The sequence below is a fragment of the Mesocricetus auratus genome, unplaced genomic scaffold, assembly GCF_017639785.1.
Source record: "Mesocricetus auratus isolate SY011 unplaced genomic scaffold, BCM_Maur_2.0 Super-Scaffold_100014, whole genome shotgun sequence".
Lineage (NCBI taxonomy): Eukaryota > Metazoa > Chordata > Mammalia > Rodentia > Cricetidae > Mesocricetus > Mesocricetus auratus.
This window is the reverse complement of record NW_024429197.1, coordinates 26,129,538-26,145,822: the sequence shown is the minus strand read 5'-3', so window position 1 is coordinate 26,145,822 and position 16,285 is coordinate 26,129,538. Positions and strand designations below refer to the sequence as shown.

At 43.0% G+C, this 16,285-nt stretch overlaps 2 pseudogenes; one reads left to right on the top strand and one right to left on the bottom strand.

The window, feature by feature from the left end:
• Positions 1–3,065: 3,065 nt before the first annotated feature.
• On the bottom strand, positions 3,066–5,830 carry LOC106021299 (annotated as a pseudogene).
• A 1,255-nt stretch (positions 5,831–7,085) lies between these two features.
• On the top strand, positions 7,086–7,730 carry LOC101822659 (annotated as a pseudogene).
• Positions 7,731–16,285: the final 8,555 nt, after the last annotated feature.

Below are 16,285 nucleotides of genomic sequence, written 5' to 3'. Positions count from 1 at the left end.
CATCCTGTTCATACCCCACAACTCCCAAGGTTCCAAAGATCTAAAATGATATGGTTTAGATTCAGGTGCCACCCAGCAGCACATGGTGGTTATGAGTAGACACTGAGTGATAACAGTTGAAACCTTACTGCATTTGTTCAGAGAGCAGTCTTTGTGGTATTAGGACATAAAGGTCAACTTAGTTGCATTAGGGCTCATAGCCAACAGTCACAATGAAAAGGAACCTTTGCATCCCATCTTCTAGTTTACAAGGAGACGTGTGTCTTGACATGGCTTTATAATAGTTACCAAGTGTCCTGGGACAGATCTGACAAAATGCAGTCTTCTTTCAAGTAGGAAAATATCTGTAGTAAGAAATGTATATGGCACATAACCAGGACAGCCTAGGTCAGTGGTTCTCATGCATCCTTATGCTGAGACACTTTAATACAGCTCCTCCTGTTGTGGTAACACCCAACTATTAAATAATTTTCATGGCTACTTAATAATTGCAATTTCACTACTGTTATGAATCATACTACAAACATCTGTGTTTTCTGATGGTCTTAGGCAACCAATGTGAAAGTATTATTTGACATCCCCCAACTCCTGTTGAATATGACTGCCCTGAAGTCTTCAATAAGTCCCACTGATAGAATCCCTATCTACTGCCTCAAATTCTAGTTTGTAGTGCCCTTCTTTCCCTGTGGGACTAATTCCTGGACTGGAACTTCCTAGTGACTTTAGATCTCAAGCCCTAGGTATATAGGTACCCATAGCCATGAAAAAACTGCTGCAGGGACTGCCAGGGAAATATCTCTAAGTCATCATGTGGGCTCTGCCCTGAACCCCACCCCAAAAGTCCTTCTTTGTACATTTATGCCTCATGGAAAAGAGTATCCTTTCTCCCAGGAAGTTCACCTTTAACTCTATTGCACCACCTTCCCTAGAAATGCTGCCAATGCCCAGAGCACTGTATGACTATGAGACATCACTGTCAAGAATGACGAGTGCCACAGAGACATGGCTCTAGAAATAAAAAACACCATAAATGATAACTTTCATATTCTTTTACTTTAGTGGTGGAAATTTGCTTTAAGAATCATTCTATATTTTTACACATTTAGTTTAAACAATTTTCCCTGTGCCCAATATATTCTAAATACACACAGAGGCAGTTAAAGAAATGTACATCAATGAAAGGTCACCTTCTATCCAAGATATCCCTCCTTCACATGCCTCCTTCACAAATCTCATGGCAACATTTCCATTGTCTTCACTGAGGTTTTTCAAGGTCTTGAATGCATGGCCCTGGTTTTTATTTGTTTTAGAAATTCATACAGTTATGAGAAATAAATGATTTTTCTCAAGACAACCAGATGTTCAACTAATGCTTGTGGAGTGAAGGATTGAGCTCCACAGTCCAAGTATTGAGTCATTAGACACATATGTTCACAAGAAACTGCCCTCCATGAGACTATCAGTGCCAATGCTTTCACAGTTATAAGCTCCCCCCTCCACAAAGTAAGGACCCATGATAACTCCACATTCAATCTAGGAGGACAACGTCCCAAGAAAAGCCACAGCCTTTGCTGTCCCTAACGGTGTTCTCTGAAGACATATTTCGCAGAGCCCACTCGCTTCAGGTGGAGGTGAATGCCATTTTTGAAGCATAGGGCCAGCTAGGGAATCTTGATGGGCAGCTTTGAGGGATCCAGAGAGAATTCAAAGCGCAGTAAATAAAGGGCTGTGACCACCTTCATCTCATTCATGGCAAACTGCTGCCCAATGCAGGTCCTGCAGCAAACAGCACAAAGAGGCATCAATCTGTTGGTTATCCATTGTTCTTAGAGGCCCACAAAAAAAACTATTTATGGAAACATAAGATATGATTGTTTGGCTTAAAAGGCAAAACTTAGGAGTATGGTAAAAGGCCGCACTGGGAATTGCACCATTGCAAGTTCTCACTTGCTGTCTCTCACAAAAAGGAGTAGTAAGCATCAAATAAAGGAACAGAAAAAAATAGCAAAAGACACCCATTGTTACAGAACATTCCTTAACGATGCCTCCCCAATGGTGGCCTTCACTTGAGGACCTGAGAATGTTGTCTTTCTCCCTACCTGGGCCCCGCAGAGAAAGACATGAAGGCAGAGGGGTGGCGTCCAGTCACATTCTCAGGAGAAAAGCACAATGGGTCAAAGACCTAAAAGACAGGGCTTTCTTAAATACTCACCAAACCCTGGCATGGGTAACCCCAAAGCCCACACCCATCTGCCCTCTATTCCCAGAGATGCAGTACCTCTGGGTCAGGACACACAGCACTGTTCCTGTGGAGGGCTTGGATGTGCATAGAGATCAGGCTGCCTGTAAGCAGAAAGGAGACCTGATGACAAGGGGTACTGAGGCAGCCAGGCACACCTCCACATGAGGCCTGAATCCCTGGAGTCTCCCTATCTGGGACAAAAGCCTCTGCCTGTGCACTGCCAGTGACACTGAGCTCTTGGTCACTTTCAAAGTATTTTAATCATCACAATCAACAGCTCTAGTAGCCAGGTACTGAGAATCTGTGGAATGGAAACAAAGAATGTTAAACCCACCCCTCCACAAAGTGGGATAGGCAGGAGCTGTTTATTATAGCCTTTTGACTTTCAGTTACTGTCAGGATGGTATTATGCTACTAATAGTAAAAGATACCCTTCATTTGATGCTTACTGTGTGTCAGGTTCAGGTCTGAACATTTTTATGAAACCTCAACACAGAGTTGAACAAGTTATACACGCGTTGCATCATAGTCTATGTGAATCATCTATCTGAGTTATCCAGTTTGCAAACAGTATAGGTACAGTGTGCATGAAAACCCTGACAATCATTGTCTCTTTTTAATTTTGATAACAACTATGAAAAATACCTTTCCTGATGTCTATTTTCATTTTTTAATTTTATGCACATCATTATAATCTACTTGTTAAGTGGAATGATTTGCTACGGGTTTTTTGTTTTGTTTTTGTTTGTTTTTATCTTTGATGGGGTTTTTATTCAAATAGGCGGTATCTGTTTGCTCTATAGAATGAAACAGATCTTAATAGTTAAGCAGCAGGCTTTTTCCCCACTGTGGTAGGTTTCTTCTCTGCTGGTTTCTTCCCAGCTGCTGTCTTCTTGGTGGTTGCAGCCTTTTTCCCTGCAGGCTCCTTCAGCCTCTTGACATCCACAGGTTTCTTTTCTTTCTCACTCTCTGCAGACTTCTTGTCTGCTGCCAGCACTGCTGCTGCTGCTTCTAGTTTCTTCACCTGGTGTTTGTGATTTCTGGTCTGGTGAAGAATGGCATTCCTGCTCATAGTCTGTGCATAAGGGTTCAGCTTCAACATGATTATCAGGTTCTTCAGTGGATTCTTCTTCAATACTCTATGGTGAATCTTCTTGCATGGTGCCCAGAGGGCTCTTTGGATCGCTGGGCTTTTCAAGATTCTGCTAAGGTCTATGTTCATCATCTTGTGCATGGGAAGGGTATAGTTACTCTTGATGGAAGCGGCCTTACACCAAGTGCCATGCAGCTCATCTAACTTCCTGAAGGCACTCTCCGTCCAAATGCAGAAACGTCCTACATTCTCACCAGGAGCAAGATTCAAAATGTTCAGCTTGCTTACATTAAGCAGAGAAATACCAAGGATGTTTCTGAAGGCCTTGCTGATACCATTCTCTTCATTATAGATGATGCAGGGTCCCCTGCGCTGGATATGTCTTCGGTTTCTCATTTTGCCCTTGCCAGCTCTCGTTCTCTGAGAGGCATAGACCTATGTGATGTCATTCCAAGCTTTAAGTTTCTTAAGCAGCTGAACAGCCTCCTTGGTCTTCTTATAACCTTCAATCTTATCTTCAACTATCAAAGGGAGTTCACGGACTTCCTCAATACAATGACCTTTAGACACCACTAAAGCTGGTAAGGCTGAGGCAGCGAGGGCAGAACAGAAGGCATGTCGCTTTTGGGTTGTGTTCACTCTGCGGTGCCAACGACGTGAGGATTTGGTTGTCACAAACATGTGGCCTCCCCAGCACATGTTTCCAAAGGCACCCTGGCCAGAACGGTGAGTTCCACCACCTCAGACTCTGGGAATTCAAGCTACAGTCTGCCAGTACCCTAAGACTCACGGCATAGGGCTGTCTTGTTTTTCCTCAAGTTTGTGTGAACAAAGTTCACAATATCCAATTGAATGGGAGCTTTGAACACAGCTGGCAAAGTGACATTTTTGCCAGATGACTCCCCTTTTCAGAGTACACCAATATGAGGTGACTGGCACAGCCATGATGGGGAGAGGAGAATTGATATGGTTTTAAATAGATGAAAAGGAGACAATTTTCAGGTTACAAGAACCCCTTCCCCAAGAACAATGTGTTACTATATTCAGTGATTAGCCATGCCTGGGTCCTATTGTACTAATGGTCAATGGAACAAAAAAGAAAACCCAACTTTCACAATCATTTCCTCAAAACAATACCATGTTTTGTTCTTTTGTAAAAATACATTTCTATTTAAATTGAAAACAATCTTATTTTACATACCAATCCCAGTTCCCTCTCCCTCCTGTTCTCCCAATGCCCTATCCCACCCTCATCCACTCCCCAGGGGGTGAAGCTTCCCATGGGGGATCACAAAAGTCTGTAACATTATTTGGGGCAGGACATAGGCTCTCCCCTGTATATCTAGGCTGATAGAGTATCCCTCCACAGGGAATGGGCTCCCAAAGCCCATTCGTGCACTAGGCATAAATAATGGTTCCACTTTCAAAAGCTCCATAGATGGCCTGGGCCTCATTCGGTCCTATGCTGTTTCCCCAGCTGTCAGACTGGGGTCCATGAGCTTCTACTGCTCAGGTCAGCTGTTTCTGTGGATTTCCCCAGCATGGTCTTGACTCCTTTGCTCATTACTCCTCCCTCTCTACAACTGGATTCCAGGAGTTCAGCTCAGTGCTTGACTATTAATCCCTGCTTCTACTTCCATCAGCTGTTGGATGAAGGCTCTAGGATGGCAAATAAGTTAGTCATCAATCTCATTATAAGGGAAGGGCATTTAAGGTAGCCTCTCCACTATTGCTTAGATTCTTAGTTGGGGTCATCCTTGTAGATTTCTGGATATTTCCCTAGTGCCAGATTTCTCTTTAAACCTATAATGGCTCCCTCTGTTAAGGTATCTCTTTTCTTGCTCTTCTTCTCTATTCTTCCCCCAATTCTATCTTCCTGATCCCTCATGTTCTCCTCACCCCTCATCTTCTCCCCTCCTCTTTCTCCTACATGCCCCCCACTCCCCCGGTGCTCCCAATTTGTTTAGCAGATCTTGTCCCTTTCCCCTTCTCCAGGGGACCATGTGTGCCTCTCTTAGAGTCCTCCTTGTTGGCCAGCTTTTCTGGGGTTGTGAATTATAAGCTGGTTATCCTTTGCTTTATGTCTAAAATTCACTTGTCAGTGAGTACATACCATGTTTGTCTTTTTGTGCTTAAGAAGGACAGAAAATAGTTCTTGCTACTTTAATCCACAGCAAGATAAACCCACATAATCACCCTGAAATCTAGAAAAGAATGAACTTTATATTCTCTCAACCCTATTTTTAGACAAGAAGTGGAATTCTGGGGGCAGAGACAAGTTTCATATGCTGTGAGGCTTGTGCTTGGGAGTGGGGCTCAGCACACAAAGCCTGAAATTCTACACCTAGGGGTGAATTCTTGTGACATGTTCCACATCCATGTTGTCATGGTGACTGGTGTTGTGATTTACAGGCCTTGTTTGAGGACTATATTGTTGAGATTTCATGGATACACCTTCCCTCCATGTCTACAAGACACTCTCTACCAACCGGCATCTGGTCTTCTGACTCTTAACAATATTTTCACTACCACCACTTCTATGATGATCACTAAATCTTAGGTATATAGATTGGGTTGCAGATGTACTAAAAAGGAAGCTAAGCACCCCATAATCACTTATTCTCTGCATTTTGACAAAAATATCTGTCAAAACATCCTGAGTGAGGGAACCCAGTCACAAAAAGACAAACATGGTATGTACTCTCTCATATATGGATTTTAGACATAAATCTGGAGAGTGCCAGCCTACAATCTCATGGCCAGAGAGTCTAGGGAACAGAACCTTCATCAAATGGCTGATGGAAGCAGAGGCAGACTCCCACGGCTAAACACTGAGTTGAATTCAAGTAACCCAGTGACAGAGAGGGAGGACTGATGAGCAAAGGGGTTAAGACTGGGCTGGTTAGGCGGGGCGGTGGTGGCGCATGCCTTTATCCCAGCACTCGGGAGGCAGAGGCAGGCAGATCTCTGTGAGTTCGAGGCCAGGCTGGACCGATAGCCTCCGAAACAATACAGAGAAACCCTGTCTCGTAAAAACCAAAAAAAAAAAAAAAAAAAGACTGGGCTGGTTTAACCCCCAGAAACAGCTGACCTGACAAGGGTTAGCTCTTCAATCCCAGACTGATAGCTGGGAATCCAGCATGGGACTGATCAAGACCCCCTGAATGTGGGTGTCAGTGAGGAGGCCTAGGCAATCTATTGGGCCTTGGGTAGTAGATCAGTGTTTATCCCTGGCATACAAATGGACTTTGGGTGCCCATCCAACAATGAGAGATGCACTCTCACCCTGACTTCTTGGGGGAGGGTCTAGGCCCTGCCCTGGATGAAATGACAGACTATGGACACCCCCATGGAGGGCCTCACCCTCCCTGGGGATATGAGGGAGTATGGGGGGGGTTGGTGGGAGGGCATGAGAGGGGGAGGGAAAGAGAGAGGGACCTGGGATTGACATGTGAAGCAACTTTGTTTCCAATTTAAATTTTAAAATTAAAACAAGAATATCTGTCTATTGTAAAAGAAGAAGAAAAGGAGGATGAGGAATGGGAATGAAATAAAAACAATAGAAGTGGGAGAGAATAAAAGAGGAGGACAAATGAGGAGGAGAAGAAGGGGAAGGAGGAAGAGGAGAAGAAGATTTGATGAGGAAGGAGAGTGACATTGGTCTATGGGTATGAGGATAGGTATTTACAATGAAGTTGGAAATTGTATTGGTTTAGGAAATTGGAAGTGGTGTTTCTGAGCGGCGGCAACATGAACGACGAGAAGGAGACCTACCAGCTGTGGAAGATCTGAAAGACTATCATGCAACTATGTCACGACAGTGGTTACCTGATGACCCAGGATGAGCTGGACCAGACACTCGAGGAGTTTAAGGCGCAGTTTGGGGACAAACCCAGCGAAGGAAGACCCAGGCACACAGACCTGTGACAGTTCTGGTGGCCCACAATGACGATCCTACAGACCAGATGTAGGATCGTTTGTGTTCTTCCCAGAGGAGCCCAAGGAGGGCATCAAAACTATCCAGGTGTACTGTGCCAACGCATGTAGGAGGAGAACATCACTCCGGCGCTGATCGTGGTGCAGCAGGGCATGACGCCCTCTGCCAAAAAGTCCCTGGTGGACGTGGCTCCTAAGTACGTGCTGGAGCAGTTCCTACAGCAAGAGCTGCTCATCAACATCACGGAACACAAGCTGGTCTCTGAGCATGTGGTCATGACCAAGGAGGAGGTTACAGGACTGCTGGCTGGATACAAGCTTCGTGAGAGCCAGCTGCCCAGGATCCAGGCCGGGGACCCAGTAACACGTTACTTTGAGATCAAGCGAGTGCAGGGCGTGAAGATCATCCGGCCCAGTGAGACCGCTGGCCGCTACATCACCTACTGCCTGGTGGAGTAGCCCAGCCTCTCACCACAGTGAGGGCTCAGCACCATCCCTGGATGAGCCCCACCTGCCACCAGACCCTGCTGCCTGTTCTTGACTCAAGAGAGGGTCTGAGCCTCCTTCGCCAGCCCACACACTGCCCTGCCAGGGTCCCAGCACAGGGCACCATCCTGTTCTGAAAAGTAGGACGTTGAATGAGGCACAGCCTAGCCATTTGAGAGGACCCACTTGGTGGAAGGAGAGACTGACTCTTCCTGCAGGCTGTCCTCTGACCTCCATGCACACACCATGGCAACTGCGCATGGACCCACAAAAATTAAAATCTAATGAGAGTGCAGACTTTCATACTAGCACCCAGAAGGCAGAGGCAGGCAGATCTCTGAAGTCCAGGCCAACCTGGGCTACATCCTGTGATCTTATCTCAAAAAACAAACTGTACTGTTGCCAGGTTAAATCCTAGCCCTCTGGAGACTAAAGCAGGAGGATTGTAACTTCAGAGTTTGTGGACTCTTTGGCAAGAACTGGTTCAGCACCAGCATTCTGGCATGAGACCCTTGTCTGAGAAACAATAAAAAGGAAACCCACACAGCACAGGCCATGCTCAGAATCCCCCTTAGGGCTACCTGATCTGCCCTTCCCAACTCTCCCGCACACTCCTCCTGCCCAGCACCCTTGATGGACAGTTGGTCCTTGACTGCTGCTCCCATGGCCGCCAGGGTATGGGCCATAAACTGTTTGCCTTACAGGGTTTCTCTGTAGCTTTGGAGCCTGACCTGGAGCTCACACTGTAGACAAGGCTGGATCCCTGGGTCTCTGCCTCCTGAGTGTTGGGGTTAAAGGCTGTGCACTACTACCACCTGACATGTATCTCAGGGGACATGGCCCTGGACAAGGCCAGCACCACAGTCCCTCCCTGTACAACCTCAGAGCACTGTCTGCACCTTTGGTACTCTTGAGGTCACTATCCTATTTAGAGTTCTCCGTTCTCATGGGACTCTTGAGAATTACAGATATTTTGAGCAGAAGTTCTCCTCCAAGGTTAACACCAAAAGACTTGCTAACATAGATGAGGGACAGCTCATGAGAATTCAGCCTTATACAAAGAACTACAGGCAGCTAAGGAATACTGAGAACAGGGAAGAACACATCAACTGAGTAACCAATAACAAATAGTCAGCCCCAAAACATACATACAAGTGACATTATATGGACTGATCAGATGTTATTTGTGTATTTAGGATCATGCACACACATGATATTTTTCTATATTTTATTTATTTATTCATTCATTCTATGTGTCTTTTACTTCATGTATCTTGACCCCACTAATTTCCCCATTCCTACTGATCAGACCTCCACCCCTACACACTCACAAAATAAAACAAAATTTAAGAGAAAAAATTAAAAATAAATAAATTAAATTAAATTAAAAATGGAAGAACTTGACAAATCATCCTTGGCAATCTCAGTGACTCCCTGGGACACAGACATCTACTGCACAGAGAGAACTGAGAGAAGGAACAAAAAGGGTCAAATCAAGAAGCAAAGATACTCCCTACACCAAGCAGAAAAAGAGATGTGTAGAATACATTCAAAAACCTAAAAAGCAATATGGCAACACCAGAACCTAGTGGTACTACATCAGGAAAACTTGAACATCCCAATGCAGAAGAAGCAAAAGCTAACGACCTTAAAAATAACTTGATCAAACTGATGGAGACCCTTAAAGAAGAAATGAAGAATTTCCTTAAAGAAATGGAGGAAAAGGCAAACAAAATCCGGAAGGAATCAATAAATCCCTTAAAGAAATCCAAGAAAAAACAACAAGTCCAAGACTTTAAAATTGAAATGGAAGCAATAAAGAAAACAAAAATGAGGGAATTCTGAAAATGGAAAAGCTGGGCAAACAAATAGGAACTACAGATGTTAGCATAATCAACAGAATGCAAGAAATGAAAGAGAGAATCTTGGGCATTGAAGATACGATAGAGGAAATAGATTAATCAGTCAAAGAAAATATCAAAGCCAACAAAGTCATAACACAAAAGGTTCATGAAATCTGGGACACCATGAAAAGACCAAACCTAAGAATAATAGGGATAGAAGAAGGAGAAAAATCCCAGCTCAAAGGCACAAAAATATATTCAACAAAATCATAAAAGAAAACTTTCCCAATGTAAAGAAGGAAATGCCTGTTAAGATACAAGAAACTTACAGAGCACCAAATAAACTGAACAAAAAAGTCCTCTCACCACATAATAATCAAAACAAAACTATCCAGAAGGTCCTGGCCAGACATTATTCAGAATCTAAGAGATCATGGATGCCAACCCAGACTACTATATCCAGCAAAACTTTCAATTACCATAGATGGAGAAAACAAGATATTCCATGACATAACCAGATTTAAACAAGACCTATCCACAAATCCAACCCTACAGAAAGCACTAGAAGGAAAACTCCAACCTAAGGAGGTTAGACTTACCCAGGAAAGCAAGGAAATAAATAATCCCACATCATAAAATCTTAAATAAAGGAAACACACACACACACACACACACACCACCACCACCAAAAAATAAGAGGAAACAATTAACAGTGGTCATTGATACCTTTAATATCAATAGACTAGACTCACCTATAAAAAGACACAGACTAACAGAATGGATTTGAAAACAAGATCCATCCTTCTGCTGCATACAAGAAACCCACCCTAACTTTAAAGACAGACATTTCCTCAGAGTAAAGGTATGGGAAAAGACTTTCTAGTCAAATGAACCTAAAAAATGAGCTGGTGTATGTAGCTATCCTAATGTCTAACGAAATAGACCTCAAACTAAAGGTAATCAAAAGAGATGATTAAGGAGATTTCATATTCATCACAGGAAAAAATTCATCAAGAATAAGTCTCAATTCTGAATGTATATGCCCCAAATACAAGGGCATCCATATTCGTAAAAGAAGCATTACTAAAGCATAAATCACACATTGAATCTCACACACTAAGAGTGGGAGACTTAACACCCCACTCTCACTAGTGGTCAGGTCTACCAGACATAAAATTAACAGAGAAATAAGGGCTCTAACATGTTATCACTCACACGGGCTTAGCAGATATTTACAGGACAGTCCACCCAAGCACAAAAGAATACACCTTCTTCTCAGCACCCCAAGGAATTTCTCTAAAATTGACTACATACTCATTACAAAGTGCCCTGGCTAGCAGGGCACAACGAAGGTCAAGTCCACAGGAACCTGGATTGAAAGGGACAAGAGACACAAAGAATGGACAGCAAGACAGGCTCTCTGATCAAGCTACAATTTTTTTATTTTCTCACCAGGATTTTTATAGTGGTTGAAGCAGGAAGTTTGGCAGAGCAGAGGAGTTAGGTGGGAGAGGCTATTGCTTTGAAGCAAGGAACTTGGTCTTGGCAGGATATGTTCCAAGGACACCAGTCTGTGGCTGGGGGAGTCTGGACTGCAGGCCAGATGGCAGAAGGGTGGGAGATCCTGGACTGCAGGCCTTGAAAGTATGCTGTACAAGAAGATAAGCAGACACAGAGACACAGAAACTTAACTGTCAGTCTAAAGAATATAGTAGGAATATTAAGATGGCTTTTATTATGCTATCCTTATTTAGGGCCCTCCACAGCTGGCAATATTTATGAGAGGTCCTATATACCAATGATTGCTCCTGGCAACAAAGGACATCTCAACAAATACAGAAAATTTGAAAGAACCCTCTGTATCTTACCGGATCAACATGACTTAAGGTTAGTATTCAACAACAGCACAAATTCTAGAAAGCCTACAAACTCATAAAAACTGAATAATGCCCAACTTAATCACCCCTGAGTCAATGAAGAAATAAAGAAAGAAATTAAGGATTTCCTAGAATTCAATGAAAATAAATGTACAACATACCCAAACTTATGGGACACTATGAAAGCAGTACTAAGAGGAATGTTCATAGCACTAAACGCCTATTTAAATAAGTTAGAAAAATCCCACACCACTGAATTAACAAAATACCTGAAAGCGCTAGAACAAAAAGAAGCAAACTCACCCAGGAGGAGTAGATAACAAGAAATAATCAAATTGAGGGCTAAATCAATAAACTAGAAACAATGAGAACAATAGAAAGAATCAATAAAACAATGATTTGGTTCTTTGAGAAAATCAACAAGATAGACAAAACCTTATCCAAAATAACCAAAAGGCAGAGAGAGAATATCAAAATTAACAAAATCAGAAGTGTAAAGGGGGCCATAACAACAGGAATTGAGGAAATCCAGAGAATCATCATGTCATACTTGGAAAACCTGTACTCCACAAAATTGGAAAATCTAAAAGAAATGGACAATTTTCAAGATAGGTACCACAAAACAAAATTAAATCAAGACCAGATGAACAAATTGAATAGACGTATAAACCTAAGGAAAAATAATCAGTCATCAAAAGTCTCCCAACCAAAAAAAAAAATCCCGGGGTCTGAGGCTTCGGTGCAGAAAAAAAAGAGTTAATACCTATTCTCCTCAAATATTCCACACAATAGAAACAGAAGGAACATTGTCAACCTCCTTTTATGAGGTTACATTAATCCGGATACACAAAACACACAAAGATGCAACAAAGAAAGAGAACTATGGACCAATCTCCCTCATGAACATTCATGCAAAAATACTCAATAGAAATTAACAAACCAAATCCAAGAACACATAAAAAACATCATCCACTATGACCAAGTAGGCTTCATCCCAGAGATGCAGGGTTGGTTCAACATACAGAAATCTGTCAACGTAATCCACCATATATACAAACTGAAAGAAAAAAATCGCATGATCATCTCATCAGATGCTGAAAAGGTCTTTGACAAAATTCAACACCCAATCATGATAAAGGTCCTGGAGAGATCATGGATACAAGGAACATAATAAAGGAAATGTATATCAAGCCAAAGCCAACATCAAACAAAATAGGAAAAAACTCAAAGCAACTCCACTAAAATCAGGAACAAATAAGACTGTCTACTTTCTCTATTCAATAGAATACTATAAGCTTTAGATAGAGCAATAAGTAAACAAAAGGAGATCAACAGGATACAAATAGGAAAGGAAGAAGTCAAACTATCACTATTCACAGATGTTGATATGATAAATAAATGACCCCAAAAACTCTACAACTGATAAACACATTCAGCAAATGATAAAGGGGATGAGAAAGAAATAAAAAACCAGTATTTACAATAACCACAAATATAAAATATCTTTGGGTAACACTAACCAAACAAGTAAAATACCTGCATGACAAGAACTTTAAGTCCCTAAAGAAAGGAATTGAAGAGGATATCAGAAAGTGGAAAGATCTCACATGTTCTTAGATAGGTAGGATAAACATAATAAAAAAAGCAATCTTACCAAAAAGCAATCTATAGATTCAAAGAAATTCCCATCAAAATCCCAGCACAGTTCTTCAATGACCTTGAAAGAACAATACTCAAGTTCATGTGAAAAACAACAACAAAAAAAAAACCAGAATACCTACAACAGTACTGTACAATACAGGGACATCTGGAAGCATCACCAGCCCTGTCTTCAAACTCTACTGTAGAGCTATAATAATAAAAACAGCTTCATATTAGCATAAAAACAGACAGGTGGATCAATGGAATCAAATTGAAGATCCTGATATCAATCCACACACCTATGAACACCTGATTTTTTAAAAAGAAGCCAAAATGGTACAACAGAAAAAGAAAAACCTCTTTAACAAATGGTTCTGGCATAACTGAATGTTAACATGCCAAAGATTGCAAATAGATTCACGTCTATCGCCACTCACAAAACTCAAATACAAGTGGACCAAGGACCTCAACATAAACCCAGCTACACTGAACCTGGTAGATAAGAAAGTGGGAAGTAGCCTGGAACACATTGGCACATGAGACCACTTCCTAAATATAACACCAGTAGCACAGACATTGAAAGCAACAATCAATAAATGGGACCTCCTGAAACTAAACAGCTTCTTAAGGCAAAGGACACTGTCAATAAAAAAAGACAGCCTGCAGAATGGGAAAGAATCTTCACCAACCCAACATCTGACTGAGGCTGATCTCTAAAATATATAAAGAACTCAAGAAGCTAGACATCAAAATACAAAATTAACCCAATTGAAAAATGCAGTACAGAGCTAAACAGAGAATTCTCACCAGAACAATGGCAAATGGCAAAAAAAGACATTTAAGGAAGTACTCAACATCCTTAATTATCAGGGAAATACAAATCAAAATGACTCTGAGATACATCTTACACCTATCAGAATGGCTAAGATCAAAAATACTGAGGGCAGCTTATGTTGGAGAAGACATGGAATCAGAAGACACTCCTTCACTGCTGGTGGGAGTGCAAACTTGTACAACCATTTTGGAAATCACCATGGCAGTTTCTAAGAAAATCGGGAATCAATCTTCCTCAAGACCCAGCGATACCACTCTTGGGCATTTACCCAAAGGATTCTCAATCATGCCACAATGACATATGCTCAACAATGTTCGTAGCAGCATTATTCATAATTGCCAGAACCTGGAAACAACCTAGATGCCCCTCAATTGAAGAATGGATAAGGAAAATGTGGTAAATTCACACAATGGAGTACTAGTCAGCAGTAAAAAATGATGACCTCATGAAATGTTTAGACAAATGGATGGAACTAGGAGAAACCATCCTGAGTGAGGTAACACAGACTCAGAACAACAAATACAGTATATATTCACTCATAAGTAGATATTAGAAGTAAAGCAAAGGATTACCAGACTAAAGTACACAGCTCTAGAGAAGCTAGGTAACAAAGAGGACCCTAAGAGGAACGCATGAATCACCCTGGGAAATTAAATGATATCTACAGGGCAAACTAGGGGTACAGATGTTAAGGGGGTATTGAGGGGGGGATGAGGACAGGAGGGAACAAGATGACATAGGTGGGGGGAGATGCAGTGGAAGAGCAGTGAAAAGATATCTTAATAGAGAGAGAGATGGGCTTAGGGAGAAACCTGGTGCAAGGGTAACTCCCAAGAATCCCCAAGGAGGAGCCCAACTAACACTCCTAGAAATGGTAGAGAGGATGCCTGAGCTGGCATACCCCTGTAATCAGATTGATTAACACCCCAACTATCAACATAGAGCCCTCCTCCAGTAATAGATGGAACCAGACACAAAGATCCTCAACCAAGAACCAGGCATAGCTCCAGGAATTCAGGTGAAGAGAGGGAAGAAAGAACATATGAGTCAGGGCGGGTGGGGGGGGTCAAGATCATGCTGGAGAAATCTACAGAGACAACTGAACCAAGCTTATGGAAACTCATGAACTCTAGACCTACAACTGTGGAGACTCGATGGGATGAACTAGGCCCTCTATATGTGGGAGACAGTTGTGAAGCTTGGACCATCAGAGGGGTCCCTGGTAGTAGGATCACGATACAAACCTGGTTCATGAGCTAGCTAGCCTGTTGGAGCCCATTCCCCATGAGGAGTAGACTGGAGGTGAGCTAGGGGAGGATGAGGGGGTGGGAGAAGGTGTGGGGTGGGAGGTATGGGGGTTGTAGGAGGGGTGGGAGGAAGAACTGTGGTTGGAATGTAAAATGAAATAAAAATATGGAAAAAAGAGCTTAAAATGTCATCAAGGAAGCTGAGTATGACACAGTGAGACATGCTGTGAACCCCTTTGTCCATACAACTTTACTTGTAAGTGTTCATTGCAGATCAGTCTGATTCAAGGTCTCTTGTTTCTACTGCCATACTGGGGCTCCTCCTAGATATTCTATTGTTGCCCTGTGTTGTGGAGATCCTGCAGCTTTGAGTCTGCATGTCAGATCCCTTCACATGCCCCACCAGACGATCGATGAGGTGGATGTTGGAACAAGCCAGGTCCTTGGGTCTGGGCCTGAGCAGCTGGAGGGTGGGTCTGCCAGATGGGAAATGATGACAGCTGTCCCACGCTAGCAACTTAGGGACTGGCTCATCCACACTTGCCCCAGCAGGGCTGACTCTATTGTGCTGCCTCTGTGAGGGGCAGGGCCTGCTCTCCTGAGTGTTGCAGCTGGTGGGGGTCAGAGATAGTTCTGCTCTTAAGACCATAGGGCCAGCTCTCCCACCTGCCCCAGGCATTGCTGGGCATTGAGGAGGAGTGCAACCCTCCCGTGCCCCTGTTGCCACAAGACAGATGAGTAATGGGGAGAGTTCTCACATGCTCACAATCTTGGGGCTGGTTCCCCCACATCTGCACTAATATGATTGGCTCCATTGTGCTTCTCAGGCAAGGTATAGGGTCTGCTCTCCGTAGAGCTGCTCCTGGGGGGCAGGTCAGGAACGGTTCTCCCATTCTTATGACCACAGGGCCTGCTCTCCTGCACAGGCATTGATGGGCAGGGTTCTCATTCTCCCACACATGCCACCACAAGACAGATGAGTAATGGGGATATCTCTCACATGCTCCCAAATTCAGAGCTGGCGGTCCCGCTCCTCTGCTAACAAGCTAATGTGCTGCCCTGGTTCAGTGAGTGTTGCAGCTTG